This window comes from Porites lutea, chromosome 11 (assembly GCF_958299795.1).
Source record: "Porites lutea chromosome 11, jaPorLute2.1, whole genome shotgun sequence".
In the NCBI taxonomy this organism is placed as follows: Eukaryota; Metazoa; Cnidaria; class Anthozoa; order Scleractinia; family Poritidae; genus Porites; species Porites lutea.
In genome coordinates this window covers 6,159,850-6,173,942 of record NC_133211.1, presented here as the reverse complement: position 1 = coordinate 6,173,942, position 14,093 = coordinate 6,159,850, and the positions used below count along the sequence as shown (strand labels likewise).

The following is a 14,093-nucleotide window of genomic DNA, read 5'->3' as shown; positions in this document are numbered from 1 at the left end:
AACCTCAATCCAAATAAATCTATGGGACCCGATCAAATTCATCCGAGGGTGTTGAAACAGCTTGCCACAGCTGTTGCCCCAATACTCACAGTCATCTTTAACAAATCACTACACTCTGGTGAGGTGTCCAAAGACTGGAGGAAGGCAAATGTAGCTCCTATCTTAAAGAAAGGCGAACGTTACAATGTAGAAAACTATCGTCCCATTTCACTTACTTGTGTTGCATCAAAGATAATGGAACACATAGTAACAAAACACATAAAGAAACACCTGTAATGTAACAACATACTATAAAAGCTACAACGTGGATTTAGAGCAGAGCGTTCAACCGAAACCCAGCTTCTTACATTTGACCAAGATCTATACAAGAACCTCCGCGACAATAAGCAAACAGATGTTATAGTTATGGACTTTGCGAAGGCCTTTGATAAAGTACCCCCTAAGAAGTTAATACGCAAACTCAGAGAATATAGAGAACAGAGAATAGAGAGTTTCTTGCATCAACGACAACAAAGAGTAGTATGCGAAGGGGAAATGTCCTCATGGGTTCCAGAAACAAGCGGCGTACCTCAAGGATCCGTGATTGGACCTATACTATTTTTAGTATATATAAATGATCTCCTAGATAAAGTACAGTCCAAAGTTCGACTATTTGCAGACGACACTATTGTGTATATGGCTGTGACTAACGAAAACGATGCTGCCATCTTACAAAAAGATCTCAAACTTCTTGAAGAATGGGAAAATAGATTACAGATGTCTTTCCACCCGTACAAGTGTAATGTGCTACGAGTCACACGGAACAGGAACCCCCTCACCCATGATTACATCCTACACAACTAGATCCTTAAGGAAAAAGATGCAGTTAGATATCTTGGCGTCACTGTACACCATAAGCTGTCTTGGAACGAACATATATGCTCTATAGTTAAGAAAGCTAATTCATCCACAGGTTTTCCCAGACGAAACCTACAAATTCACCAGAAACACATCAAAGCTAATGCATACAAGACTCTTGTTCCACCACAAATCGAGCATGCGTCTACTATATGGGATCCTTTCACCCAAGAGAACCAAAATAAAATTGAGATGGTACAGAGAAGAGCTGCCCCGCTTTGCTTGCAACGACCACAGACGTGAAGCAAGTGTCACTATCATGCTTGATGAGCCTGGCTGGCGTAGTCTCAAGCAGCGAAGAGCAGACCAAAGATTAATTATGTTATACAAAATTGTAAATAACCTAGTTGAAGTTGATCTTTCTAAAGAACTTATACCACTTACGAAACACTCTAGAAATAGTCACGCCAAATCCTTTAGAATTCCCTACGAAAAGAAAACCTACCTTCAATACAACTTTTTACCTAGAACTATAAAGCAGTGGAACAGTTTGCTCGCCACACTAGCCACAGCCCCAAGTCTTCATGTTTTTAAGAGTGGGGTCTGTGAGCTGAAAAATTAAGAACCTTTACGAACCTGACCGAATCCGAGCATATAAGCCTTGCAGAGAGGGAATGCTTGTAATATGGTAAATGACTATTCATTCCAAAACGGATACTCGATGATTGATTCTTGGACTTTTGCGGTAAACCAACAAGAAGTGCCTTTAAGGTTAAATATGTTGGTGGTATTGAAGACAAAGTCATAATGGTAACTTCTGTAGATTAAGGGGTACCATTTGAAAGCTTCCTTGTTTATTCTGGGCCCCCTCTCGTATTTCCAGGTGTGGATGACCCCCCCCCCCTCCCCCCCTAATCTGGAGGTCTGGAACCGCCACTGCGAAACTCCCATAGGAAATGGCAATATACATCTATTTAGAATTCGTAATATCTTTAATGTAAAAGTAATTTATAATGTAAGATACAAAAAGTAAAGCATTATAAGAGTAATTTCGGAGTTAGTCGTATAAACATAACAACTTTCTTTAATTTTCCAGACATGTTTCGACGGTACATCCGTCATCTTCAGTGTTACATATTTTGAAATCGCCGTTGAATTTAAAGCGCGCGCGATCTTACAAAGTTCGTTACATTGCGTTGTCAATATTGCGTACTAAAACAAAGTTAAATGAGTGACGCTTAGTTCTTTACAGGGAGAGAGTCAGGTTAATGTGTTTCACCTGCTGGTTGAGATCGGGCTTCTCCCATTTTATAAACATGGATTCCTTAAGCTTCACTTGGTACTTAGTGGCTGCAGAGTCCAGGATCTCGAAGCAATCCGGTGTGCAGGATGCTCTACAAAACTCTGAACCCTGCAGATGTTTAAAAACGTTCGAAGACCTGTCTGAAAGTAAGTGCTCGCGCACTCGTGTGGAGAAGTGTCGGCTGGTTTCACCAACATAACAAGCATCACAACTTGCACACGAAAATTTATAGACCACACGCGTGCGTAGCCCCTCAGGGACAGCATCTTTCACATTAAAAAGATTCCTGACTTTGAAAGTAGTAAAGACTAACCTTCAATCAATAGGTTTACATAACCGGTTAGCAAGTTTGCGTATACTCCTCTGTGCCGTGACTGAGAAGTGCCCAACGTAAGGGATTTTGAAGAAGAACTTAGGCGTTTCCTGGGGCTCGACTCCTGAATAGGGCTGTGTTTTCCCTCCCTTGACTGCTGTCTGAATATATTTAGAAATATATTTGTTGATAAGGTTTTCAGGGAAGAGATTCCTCCGCAGAATGACAGACAATTTTTGAAGGTCAGTATGGAACCCCATCCAAGTGTTGTTTATCTTAAAAGTTCTATGAATCAAGGTTTTGATTAACCCCAATTTGTAGGTAAAGGGGCAAAAACTCAGATAACTAGTGAGCAGACCTGTGAAAGTCTTTTTCCGGTAAACGGTGGTTGCACTTTGGTGTGGGTCAGTGTTGTTGATTAGAACATCTAGGAAAGGTAGAACATGGTCAGTTTCCCGCTCCATTGTAAAGCGTATATTGGGGTGTTGATTGTTGATGTAATTGAAGAAAAGGGTTGCATCCCGTTCAGAGTGGAAAAGGCAAAATGTATCGTCTACGTAGCGACGATAGAATAATACCTCTGAATCCCCGTATTGATCCAACCATATATTCTCATGGTGACCCATAAAGAGATTGGCGAGAACAGGGGCAAGGGGGGACCCCATGGCTACACCATCCACCTGATCATAGAAGTTACCTTTGAACAGGAAGTGAGTTTCCTTGGTAGCAAACTCAAACAGCCTTTTGAGCTCATTTTTACTAAGTTTCAACCCTGGATTACCCTCAGTAATATATTTGACGGCAAGGTCGATACAATCATCTAGAGGGATGTTGGTGAACAGGCTTTCAACATCGAAGGAGACCATAAACATCCCGTGCAAAGATAGATCATTGATTTCCTTCACAAAAGTGAAGGAATCTGAAGCAATGAATGTGGACGGAATATGAGGTTGGAGGAGATTACTTAAGTATTTAGCCAAGCTGTAGTTGTAGGAGCCTATGGAGGAAACTATGGGCCGAAATGGATGAATTTCGGAGTTCTCGTTATAAATGAACTGATTTTAGTTAAACTGGTGTTTTAAGTAGTAGGCAAATAGAAGATGTTTTGAACAGTGGCAATCAATGTTAAGGGGAAACAGAACAATATAAACTTTGGGATCTACTATACCTATATGAATTTTTATGTAAGTAAGCTGTTTTTTATTAAAATAATTTCATTTTCTTAGGTTACAGAACGATAGCATTTTTCCCCATACAAAGCCTTATATTTCGAGTGTTACGCAACAATGTCGATGCTCGCCAATGCTCACATTTCGAGCTTGGGCTACCTGTGGGAACCGTTGCCCTTAAGAGGAGAACAAAAAAAGAATGAAGGGCACATACTGGTCATTTCTGAAAGCGTCTTTTAGCCAGCAACAATGAATTTCGCAGTCGGTTTTGATTTAAGGCTGCCTCACAAATTGATGGAACAAATGTTAAGAGAATTACGGCATTTAGAGTTGTTTAGGTCTACCTTGAACCTCCAAAGTTAGAGTGTCCATGGCAAGGAATTATTATCACTTCAAGGACTTGGAGGTTGTCTTCTCGAGTAATTAGTGGACTAGCCGTGGGGCATAAGATTGCTTTGGTTGGCTTAAACGAACAAATATTTCTCCTTTTTGTAAGAAAGGAATAAACCATACAAGAGGAAATAATAAGAAAATGTTTACTTAACCTGTAGTATACATTGCACAAATACATAAGCTTAACCGAAACGATATATTTGATTCAGTTGTATTTTATAAATATTGCCTCAGAGTTAAAGGGGCCTCGTATGATAGTAGTTATCTAATTTATGTGAAAATTTTTTTGACAAATGTTGCCTCACAGTTATATATAGAGATCTCTTTAGTTATCTAATTTGAAGGGGGCCACTTTTGGGATCCAATTTGAATATTTGCCACATTTTGGATATTGCCAGCCCTCTGGCGATCTTTCGCTGTTTGTGCGAAATTTGCAATTTTTGCCAAAAATTCCCATTTTCACCACATTCACGAATTTGGCCAAAAGCGACATTTTCGGCACAAGCGCCACTCACAAGGCGGCCTGGTGATTTTTCGCCATTTGTGCCAAATTCTAGACTACGAGTAGTCCCCCATTTTTCCTCAGGGATAGTAGAGCGAGCGAAACGCGAGCGCGCGTGAAAATCACCCCACGCGAGAAAAGGCGACACGCGGCGGGGAGAGAGAAAAATGAGGGTCCCTCATTCTTTTCTCGCGTGGGGTGATTTTCACGCGCGGAGCCGCTCGGAACGGAGCCGCTCGACAAAATACCCGCTCTTCAGGCAGAATTTGAGCTAGCTGAAAAAAAAAACCTTGGCAAATTAGTTGGCTGGGAAATCTGAATGAGCGCCTCGCTAGCTGAAAATATGAAGAATTCATGCCGGTTCTGGTTGGATAAAAAGGTATATTTTTTCTCCTGGCAATCGCACTGTAATTTTTTATATGGATATTAGAGCGAGCGAAGCAAGTAAGTACGCGTGAAAATCACCCCACGCGGGCTGTAGAAATAACACCTTTTGCCTGTAAAAACGGAAATTTGTTTGGGTGTGTAAGCAAAACGTTCTGCTGTGAATACCTTGTAAAAGATACACGTAGTGAGAAAATGACACAGTTGAGTCAAGCACCGCTCACCGCTTTGTCTTTTATAGTCGTTTCGCTGCGATCCTTTATAGAAAACACTTTTGTGTGTTCGTGTTTTAATATGCCTGTCTACATATCAGCTACTGGCCTACGTCCTACTTTAAACCTGATGTTAAGGCTGCCAAAAGGTAAGCAAAATGGTTGTGTTTCTTCTTCAGGTTGCCGTGCATGTGTATCGAATTAAGAACATTCGCTAGTGCACATAAATGCCATCAAATATTGAGACGATTGAATACAAAAACTCTCTCCAATAAATAATACACTCTGGTCTTTTAGCGGAGTGAACTCAGAACTGATTTCATTCGAAATGGCGTAAGATTGGCGTAAGAGTCCTACGCGAGCAAAGCGCGCGAGCCTGTTTTCAGCCTCGTTCCAGACCTTTTAATTGACTGCTCGCGCGTACTTGAATACGCAAAAATACGGACTGTTTTGCAGTCTAGAATGAAGGGCACATACTGGTCATTTCTGAAAGCATCTTTTAGCCAGCAACCATGAATTTCGCAGTCGGTTTTGATTTAAGGCTGCCTAACAATTTGATGGAACCAATGTTGAGAGAATTTCGGCATTTAGAGTTGTTTGGGTCTACATTGAACCTCCAAAGTTAGAGTGTCCATGGCAAGGAATTATTATCATTTCAAGGGCTTGGAGGTTGTCTTCTCGAGTAATTAGTGGACTAGCCGTGGGGCGTAAGATTGCTGTGGTTGGCATGAACGAACAAATATTTCTCCTTTTTGTAAGAATTAAGAAAGGAATAAACCATACAAGAGGAAATAATAAAAAAGTGTTTACTTAACCTGTGGTGTACATGGCACAAATACATAAGCTTAATGGATACGATATATTTGATTCAGTTGTATTTGATAAATATTGCCTCGCACTTAAAGGAGCCTCGTATGATATTAGTTATCTAATTTATTTGAATTTTTTTTTGACAAATTTTGCCTCACAGTTATTGGGATCTCTTTAGTTATCTAATTTGTGGGTGGCCACTTTTGGGATCCAGTTTGAATATTTGCCACATTATGGATATTGCCAGCCCTTTGGCGATTTTTCACTGTTTGTGCGAAATTTGCAATTTTTTCCAAAAATTGCCACTTTCACCAAATTCACGAATTTCGCCAAAATCGCCACTGTTCAAGGGGCCACTTTTTGCATCCAGACGTAGCCTACAAATGATATTTACCACTTATTATAACCGGAAATCCGACTTGATAATCAAACGTTTTGCATACTTCCGTTTGAGAAGCTTTTAAACAATATAGCATTTCATTGAAGGTGATGCATTTATTTTTTCCTACTTTTTCAAGTCTCTTCTGCTGATCATGACACATGACCTTTTACTGAGTTATCCTTCTGCAAGGTCAAATCAGATGGTTGAGCGTTTTATGGAAGAGATTTTCTACCAGTCGGTTTGTGAAACCGTAACCCGCACGCATGGTACGTGCTTTCCAAATCAACTTTGAAGTACTTTGGTCAAGAACAGTGATATCATTAGTTCCAATCTATACCAAACTAATCCTTTTTAATATCATACCGTTGAGAAACAGCACGTATAAAACTTGACACGTTTCCTGTTAAGGTATATAAATTCCGCTTCTCAAGGAGACACGGTCCGGTAGTGAAAATGAGTTTAACAAGACTGCTGTTTTTCCTTCCATTTTTTTGCTCCTTTTCGTCCGTCAAACGTAAGTCAAATGTAGTTCACTTCTGCAGTGTATGATTTTTCCATTACAGAAGTTCACAGCCAGAATTAATCTGACCTGCTGAAACCAGTTGCAGTATGCTAAAATGATAGTTAAAGCTATCGGCGTTCAATTACTATACTGATCTGTGGTTCACACAGACCAAATTTTACAAATCATAAAATAACTGTGCTAGTTTTTGTGGAAAATGCTGCAAGCCATGCAGTTAGTTGGCAAATCGCATGGTCACCTTCTCCGTGGTCCTTAAAAGTGAATGTATAGTTTTATTGGGATTCTTAAGTTTACTAAAGTCTTGTTTTCGGAGTTTGCTATGCTGTTCCAGCATTCCTGACCGAGTTCCAGCACTTATAAGGCTGGTTTCTTTTGTTTCGAAACCTAGAGGTGGATTTGCGAAACTACCATTTTTCATGACTGAAATCTACACCGTTTTCAATTCATCGATTTTTGTTGCATAAAATTATCCCATCAGGGTAAAACAAAATATGGCCACGCGGATCGGAAAAGTAATCACAACGATGGCAGATGGTCACCAACAAGAGGTCGACGCATGTTAACACTTTAGGGCCCAAGAGTGACCAACATCAATTTTCTCCTAACAACATCAGCAAAGCATCAAGAGTTAACGTTATGAGAATTAATAAATTGACTACCAAAGGGAGAAAGATTTGATCTTAAACCAAATTCTCTCGACTATTTCTAAAGAAATGTACAGAGATCAGCCTGGAGAATTTGTATGTGGACCTTGGGGCTTAAAGGATTAAGAAACTCACGAGCCTCGATATAACGAAGGGCTAAGGCACCGGCCAAATTTGTCACTATAATAAGGTATCGTTATCAACGTTGTCGTTCTTTTTTACTGGAGCATAAAGTATCGTTCGTTACACCGATCGACGACTTCGTCATAAGGAGTTTTTGTCACCATCGAGGTTCCATATTCATATGGCTCAGCTAGCCTGTTTCAGGCTCCGAGACAGTCGGGTCCGCGAAATTGAGAAAGCGCAAACACCTCAGATCACGCACTCATTTTTTGTTTTAACGCGTCATGCCTATTATTTATCTGAGAGCCTGGAACAGGCTATGGCCAAGACTGAAAGCGGAACTATTTTTTAAACAATAAACTTTCAACAACTGCACGCAGAGAAAAGTCAAAAAAAAAGTCTACTCTAATTAGAATAATTATAACTAGTAACAAACTTTAATACAAACAGGTTTCCACTTAATCAACAAAAGCGCAAAACTATCTCCTCGCACACTCATTCAACTACAGTTCGGTCTTAATGGTCTTGGACAATTCAAACAGCCGAGTGCAATCAATTTCGTAGCAAAAGCCGTTATGCCCTTTACCTTATCGCACTCACAAACGATCGGGGCTTCGAAAATTAAAAGGGAGCTACTTACAAACTAATGCGATTTTACAAACAACCCTTCAGCAACAAAACTGAACTGTGTCACAAGTAGCGTCTTTAATTTCCGTGATTTCCCTACACCGTGATATGAAAAATACGCCGCAAACATATACAAGTAGGCACCCAAATTCGAGTCCAAAACACAGCTATCATTATAACCCTGTAAAACATCCTTGCTCAGCAAGAAAAAAGGGCTAATTCTTTCGACACTGGACAGTACCACATATACTCAACACATGCATCCGCTAAAAGAGAATTAGCTTAAAACTTCCACTATTGTCCCTTGAAATAATAATGTCTTCTCTGTGCATAGCATGTTTCGGCCCTCTCGGGATGGAGAGCAGAAAAATAACTGATGGCCAGATCAAAGCTTCAACCGAATTCAACTCTGCACACGGCGCCACCAATGGCAGACTCAATTTCAAGGCTGGAGGGGGGAAGACTGGCGCATGGTCCGCCCGCACCAATGACGTTAATCAGTGGCTACAAGTGGATCTTGCAGCTAAAACCGAGGTGACAGGAATACAGATCCAGGGACGACAAGACGCGGATCAATGGGTTACGAGCTTTACTATCTCCTACAGCAGCGACGGAACCACCTATACATTTTATCACAAGAGCAGGGTATGGAAAAAATGAAAATCGTTGCAAAACAAAGTCAGGCAATTAACTAATTCAATCTCGACTCGGTAACATGAAATTCTCTCAAAACCTCAGGCCCACAAGTACCTAACTAGTTTAACCTTAACACTTCATTTAGCTGATCCAGGTCTTCAATGGAAACACGGACCGCAACACCGTGGTTTTGAACGTTTTGCACCCTTCCATAGATGCACGCTACATTCGGGTGCATCCTAAGACGTGGCATGGCCATATTTCTATGAGGATGGAACTATTGGGATGTCCGTCAGGTACTGACAATCTTTTTCGTTTTCTTCTTAATTAACAAACAACTTCCCACTTACTTTTACCACAGTGGTAGACAATTTACTCGCATAGTCTTTCAACGGCAGTTCACTCCTCTTATTATTACATAGTCACAGGCCCAAACAATTTCTTCTACAATTATGTAATCAATTTTATAGAATGACGCCTTGTGGCTTTAAACTAACGATCATGCATAGGAAATACGTAGGCAGCGAAAATCAAAAAGGATCTATTTTTAAACAAATGCAATTTTACAAACAACGCTTTATCAACAATAAGTTGTCTAAACGACATTGTTACAAGCGGTGTCTTTAGCTTAAATTTCCCAAAATCGAGTTGCAAAAAAAATACGAAACAAAGATATGCAAGTACGCAGGGATAATTACCGTCCAAAATCACCATTCTTTGTAACGTGGTAAGACAGTTCCCGCTGAGCCAGAAAAGGTCTACCACTTTCGACAGTAACATTCTGTGATATCGTATCCTTAACACTCTCATCCTCTAGAAAAATTTCATTTTAAACTAGCACTTTAGTCCCTTAAAATCATTTGTTCTCTGTGCAAAGCATGTTCCGGCCCTCTCGGGATGGAGAGCGGAAAAATAGCCGATGGCCAGATAACAGCTTCAACCAACTACAACGCTGCATACGGCGCCTCCAATGGCAGACTCAATTTCAAGGCTGGAGGAGGTAAGACTGGCGCATGGTCAGCCCGTACCAATGACGTTCATCAGTGGCTACAAGTAGATCTTAGAGCCAAAACCGAAGTGACAGCAATAAAGATCCAGGGACGACAAGACTACGATCAATGGGTTAAGACCTTCACTATCACCTACAGCAACGACGGCACCAACTTTAAACCTTATCAGAACGGCAAGGTATGGAAACCATTGAACATCGCAGCGAAAGAAAATCAAGCAATTAACTAATTCAATATCGACTAAACTAATTCAAAATGACTCTAAACCTCAGTCCTACATTAAATATCCACCAACACTGTTAGCCTAAACAGCCCACTTACTAGTTTAACCTCAATACTATATTATCACGCGCCAGGTCTTAGATGGGAACACGGACCGCAACACCGTGGTTTTAAACGTTTTGCACACTTCCATAAATGCACGCTACATTCGGGTGCATCCTAAGACATGGCATGGCCATATTTCTATGAGGATGGAACTCTTGGGATGTCCGTCAGGTAATTACATGTTCTTTTTCATTTTCTTGTTGATAAAGAAACAATGCAGGTTCCCACTTAATTCCACAGCATCGCTAAACCATCTCCTCTCATACTCAATTCAATTACGGTTCACTCTTTCTGCTATTTGCCTGCGTGCAGACGTCTCCTATTTCCTTTATGCACGCGGAAAAGGGACGTCTGCGTAACGCCGTCGTTAATTGTGTTTCAGCGTCCTGCTGGGTTCCCAAGATCTTGGGAACACGCTGCGATAGGCTGACACACAGTGCGCATTGTTTGACTTAACGCTGATTGGTTGTTATCGAATGTGGTCTGATAATGTATGCGGTGATTTAAATGATTTATGTAAGCGGGGTTTTCTAACCAAAACAAATCAAACCATGTGCGATTGTGTGCTGTGTTTTTCGTCGATCGAAAAGCAGAGCGATCGTAATCTTGTGCGGGGACGCGGAAAATTGAACGTGTACGGGGAAATTATTTCTTTACAATTTATTGTGCATAACAAATCACATCATATTTGTAAACAGTGTCTGAGAAAACTACAAAAGCGGCGTGGACTTCGCACCAGGCAGGCATTTCGGAGAAAGCCAGCCAAAGAAACTAAAATCTTTATTTAGCCGTAACAAACAGAGGTCAAGAAAATTTAAACACTTTACAACTGCATCTGAAATCAAATCCTATCGGGAACACCCACAGAAGCATAAACCACAGGAAATGATTACTCAGTATGCATGTAACAAACCTGCTTCATGACCTCTAAATGTAAGACTTAGCGCGGCAAAAATGAGATTTACTCAGTCAAAGGTTAGAATGCTACATGCACTGTGTAGTGCTAGTAATCTTCGCGCGAGAGAGAAAAGAAGAAAAACCTCTGTTCAAGCAGACTCTCAAGGTCACGTTCCGCCCGTATCACGAGCTTATGATGTTTTGTTTGGCCTGTCAACTCTTATTTCAAACCGGATATTATTTCACAATTTATGCGAAATAGAATACCCTGCCAGCGGGACGCTGGAACACGATTAGCGACGGCGTTACGCAGACGTCCCTTTTCCGCGTGCAACAAAGGAAATAGGAGACGTCTGCACGCAGGCAATCTGCTATTAGAAAATCAGAGACCCAAACAAGCTGTTTTATACTTATGGTACCAATTTAATAGAAAACGGCCTTATCATACTGTAACAAACAGTTAATAAATGGGCTGCGAAAATCAAAAGAGAATTACTTAAAAGCCTAAATACAATATAACAAACAACGTTTTGGCAACCGCCAATAAGTTGTCTATACAACATTGTCTCAAAGGCTCTGTTTACCTTACATTCCCGTACATAGTATTTTAGAAAATAGGCCACAGACGTATGTAACTAGGCAGGTAAATTACAGTCCAAAATCACCTCTCTTTCTAACGCACTAACACATTTAGCGCTACCCCTACTATTAAATCATATCCTTAACACACTCATCTCTGTTTTAAACTTGCACCATAGACCATTGAAATCATTTGTTCTCTGCCCATAGCATGTTCAGACCCTCTCGGGATGGAGAGCGGAAAAATAGCCGATGGCCAGATCACAGCTTCAACCAACTACAACGCTGCATACGGCGCCTCCAATGGCAGACTCAATTTCAAGGCTGGAGGAGGTAAGACTGGCGCATGGTCAGCCCGTACCAATGACGTTCATCAGTGGCTACAAGTAGATCTTAGAGCCAAAACCGAAGTGACAGCAATAAAGATCCAGGGACGACAAGACTACGATCAATGGGTTAAGACCTTCACTATCACCTACAGCAACGACGGCACCAACTTTAAACCTTATCAGAACGGAAAGGTATGGAAACCATTAAACATCGTAGCGAAAGAAAATCAAGCAATTAACTAATTCAATATCGACTCAACTACTTCAAAATGACTCTAAACCTCAGTCCCACATTAAGTATCCTCCAACACTGTTAGCCTCAACAGCTCACTTACTAGTTTAACCTTAATGCTATATTTTCACGCGCCAGGTCTTAGATGGGAACACGGACCGCAACACCGTGGTTTTGAACGTTTTGCACACTTCCATAAATGCACGCTACATTCGGGTGCATCCTAAGACGTGGCATGGCCATATTTCTATGAGGATGGAACTCTTGGGATGTCCGTCAGGTAATTACATGTTCTTTTTCATTTTCTTGTTGATAAAGAAACATTACAGGTTCCTACTTAATTCCACAGCATCGCTAAACCATCTCCTCTCATACTCAATTCAATTACGGTTCACTCTTTCTGCTATTAGACAATCAGAGACCCAAACAAGCTGTTTTATACTCATGGTACCAATTTAATAGAAAACGGCCTTATCGTACTGAAACAAACAGTTAATAAATGGGCTGCAAAAATCAAAAGAGAATTACTTAAAAGCCTAAATATAATATAACAAACAACGTTTTGGCAACCGCCAATAACTTGTCTAAACAACATTGTCTCAAAGGCTCTGTTTACCTTACATTCCCCTACATCGTATTTTAGAAAATAGGCCATAGACATATGTAACTAAGCAGGTAAATTACAGTCCAAAATCACCTCTCTTTCTAACGCACTAACACATTTAGCGCTACCCCTACTATTAAATCATATCCTTAACACACTTATCTCTATTTTAAACTTGCACCATAGTCCATTGAAATCATTTGTTCTCTGCGCATAGCATGTTCAGACCCTCTCGGGATGGAGAGCGGAAAAATAGCCGATGGCCAGATCACAGCTTCAACCAACTACAACGCTGCATACGGCGCCTCCAATGGCAGACTCAATTTCAAGGCTGGAGGAGGTAAGACTGGCGCATGGTCAGCCCGTACCAATGACGTTCATCAGTGGCTACAAGTAGATCTTAGAGCCAAAACCGAAGTGACAGCAATAAAGATCCAGGGACGACAAGACTACGATCAATGGGTTAAGACCTTCACTATCACCTACAGCATCGACGGCACCAACTTTAAACCTTATCAGAACGGCAAGGTATAGAAACCATTAAACATCGTAGCGAAAGAGAATCAAGCAATTAACTAATTCAATATCGACTCAACTACTTCAAAATGACTCTAAACCTCAGTCCCACATTAAATATCCACCAACACTGTTAGCCTCAACAGCTCACTTACTAGTTTAACCTTAATACTATATTTTCACGCGCCAGGTCTTAGATGGGAACACGGACCGCAACACCGTGGTTTTAAACGTTTTGCACACTTCCATAAATGCACGCTACATTCGGGTGCATCCTAAGACATGGCATGGCCATATTTCTATGAGGATGGAACTCTTGGGATGTCCGTCAGGTAATTACATGTTCTTTTTCATTTTCTTGTTGATAAAGAAACAATGCAGGTTCCCACTTAATTCCACAGCATCGCTAAACCATCTCCTCTCATACTCAATTCAATTACGGTTCACTCTTTCTGCTATTTGCTTGCGTGCAGACGTCTCCTATTTCCTTTATGCACGCGGAAAAGGGACGTCTGCGTAACGATGTCGTTAATTGTGTTCCAGCGTCCTGCTGGGTTCCCAAGATCTTGGGAACACGCTGCGATAGGCTGACACACAGTGCGCATTGTTTGACTTAACGCTGATTGGTTGTTATCGAATGTGGTCTGATAATGTATGCGGTGATTTAAATGATTTATGTAAGCGGGGTTTTCTAACCAAAACAAATCAAAACATGTGCGATTGTGTGCTGTGTTTTTCGTC

At 40.8% G+C, this 14,093-nt stretch overlaps 1 pseudogene; it reads left to right on the top strand.

Moving 5' to 3' along the window:
- LOC140952494 (uncharacterized) overlaps nucleotides 1-14,093 on the top strand; it is a 51,302-nt pseudogene that overhangs the window by 35,786 nt on the left and 1,423 nt on the right.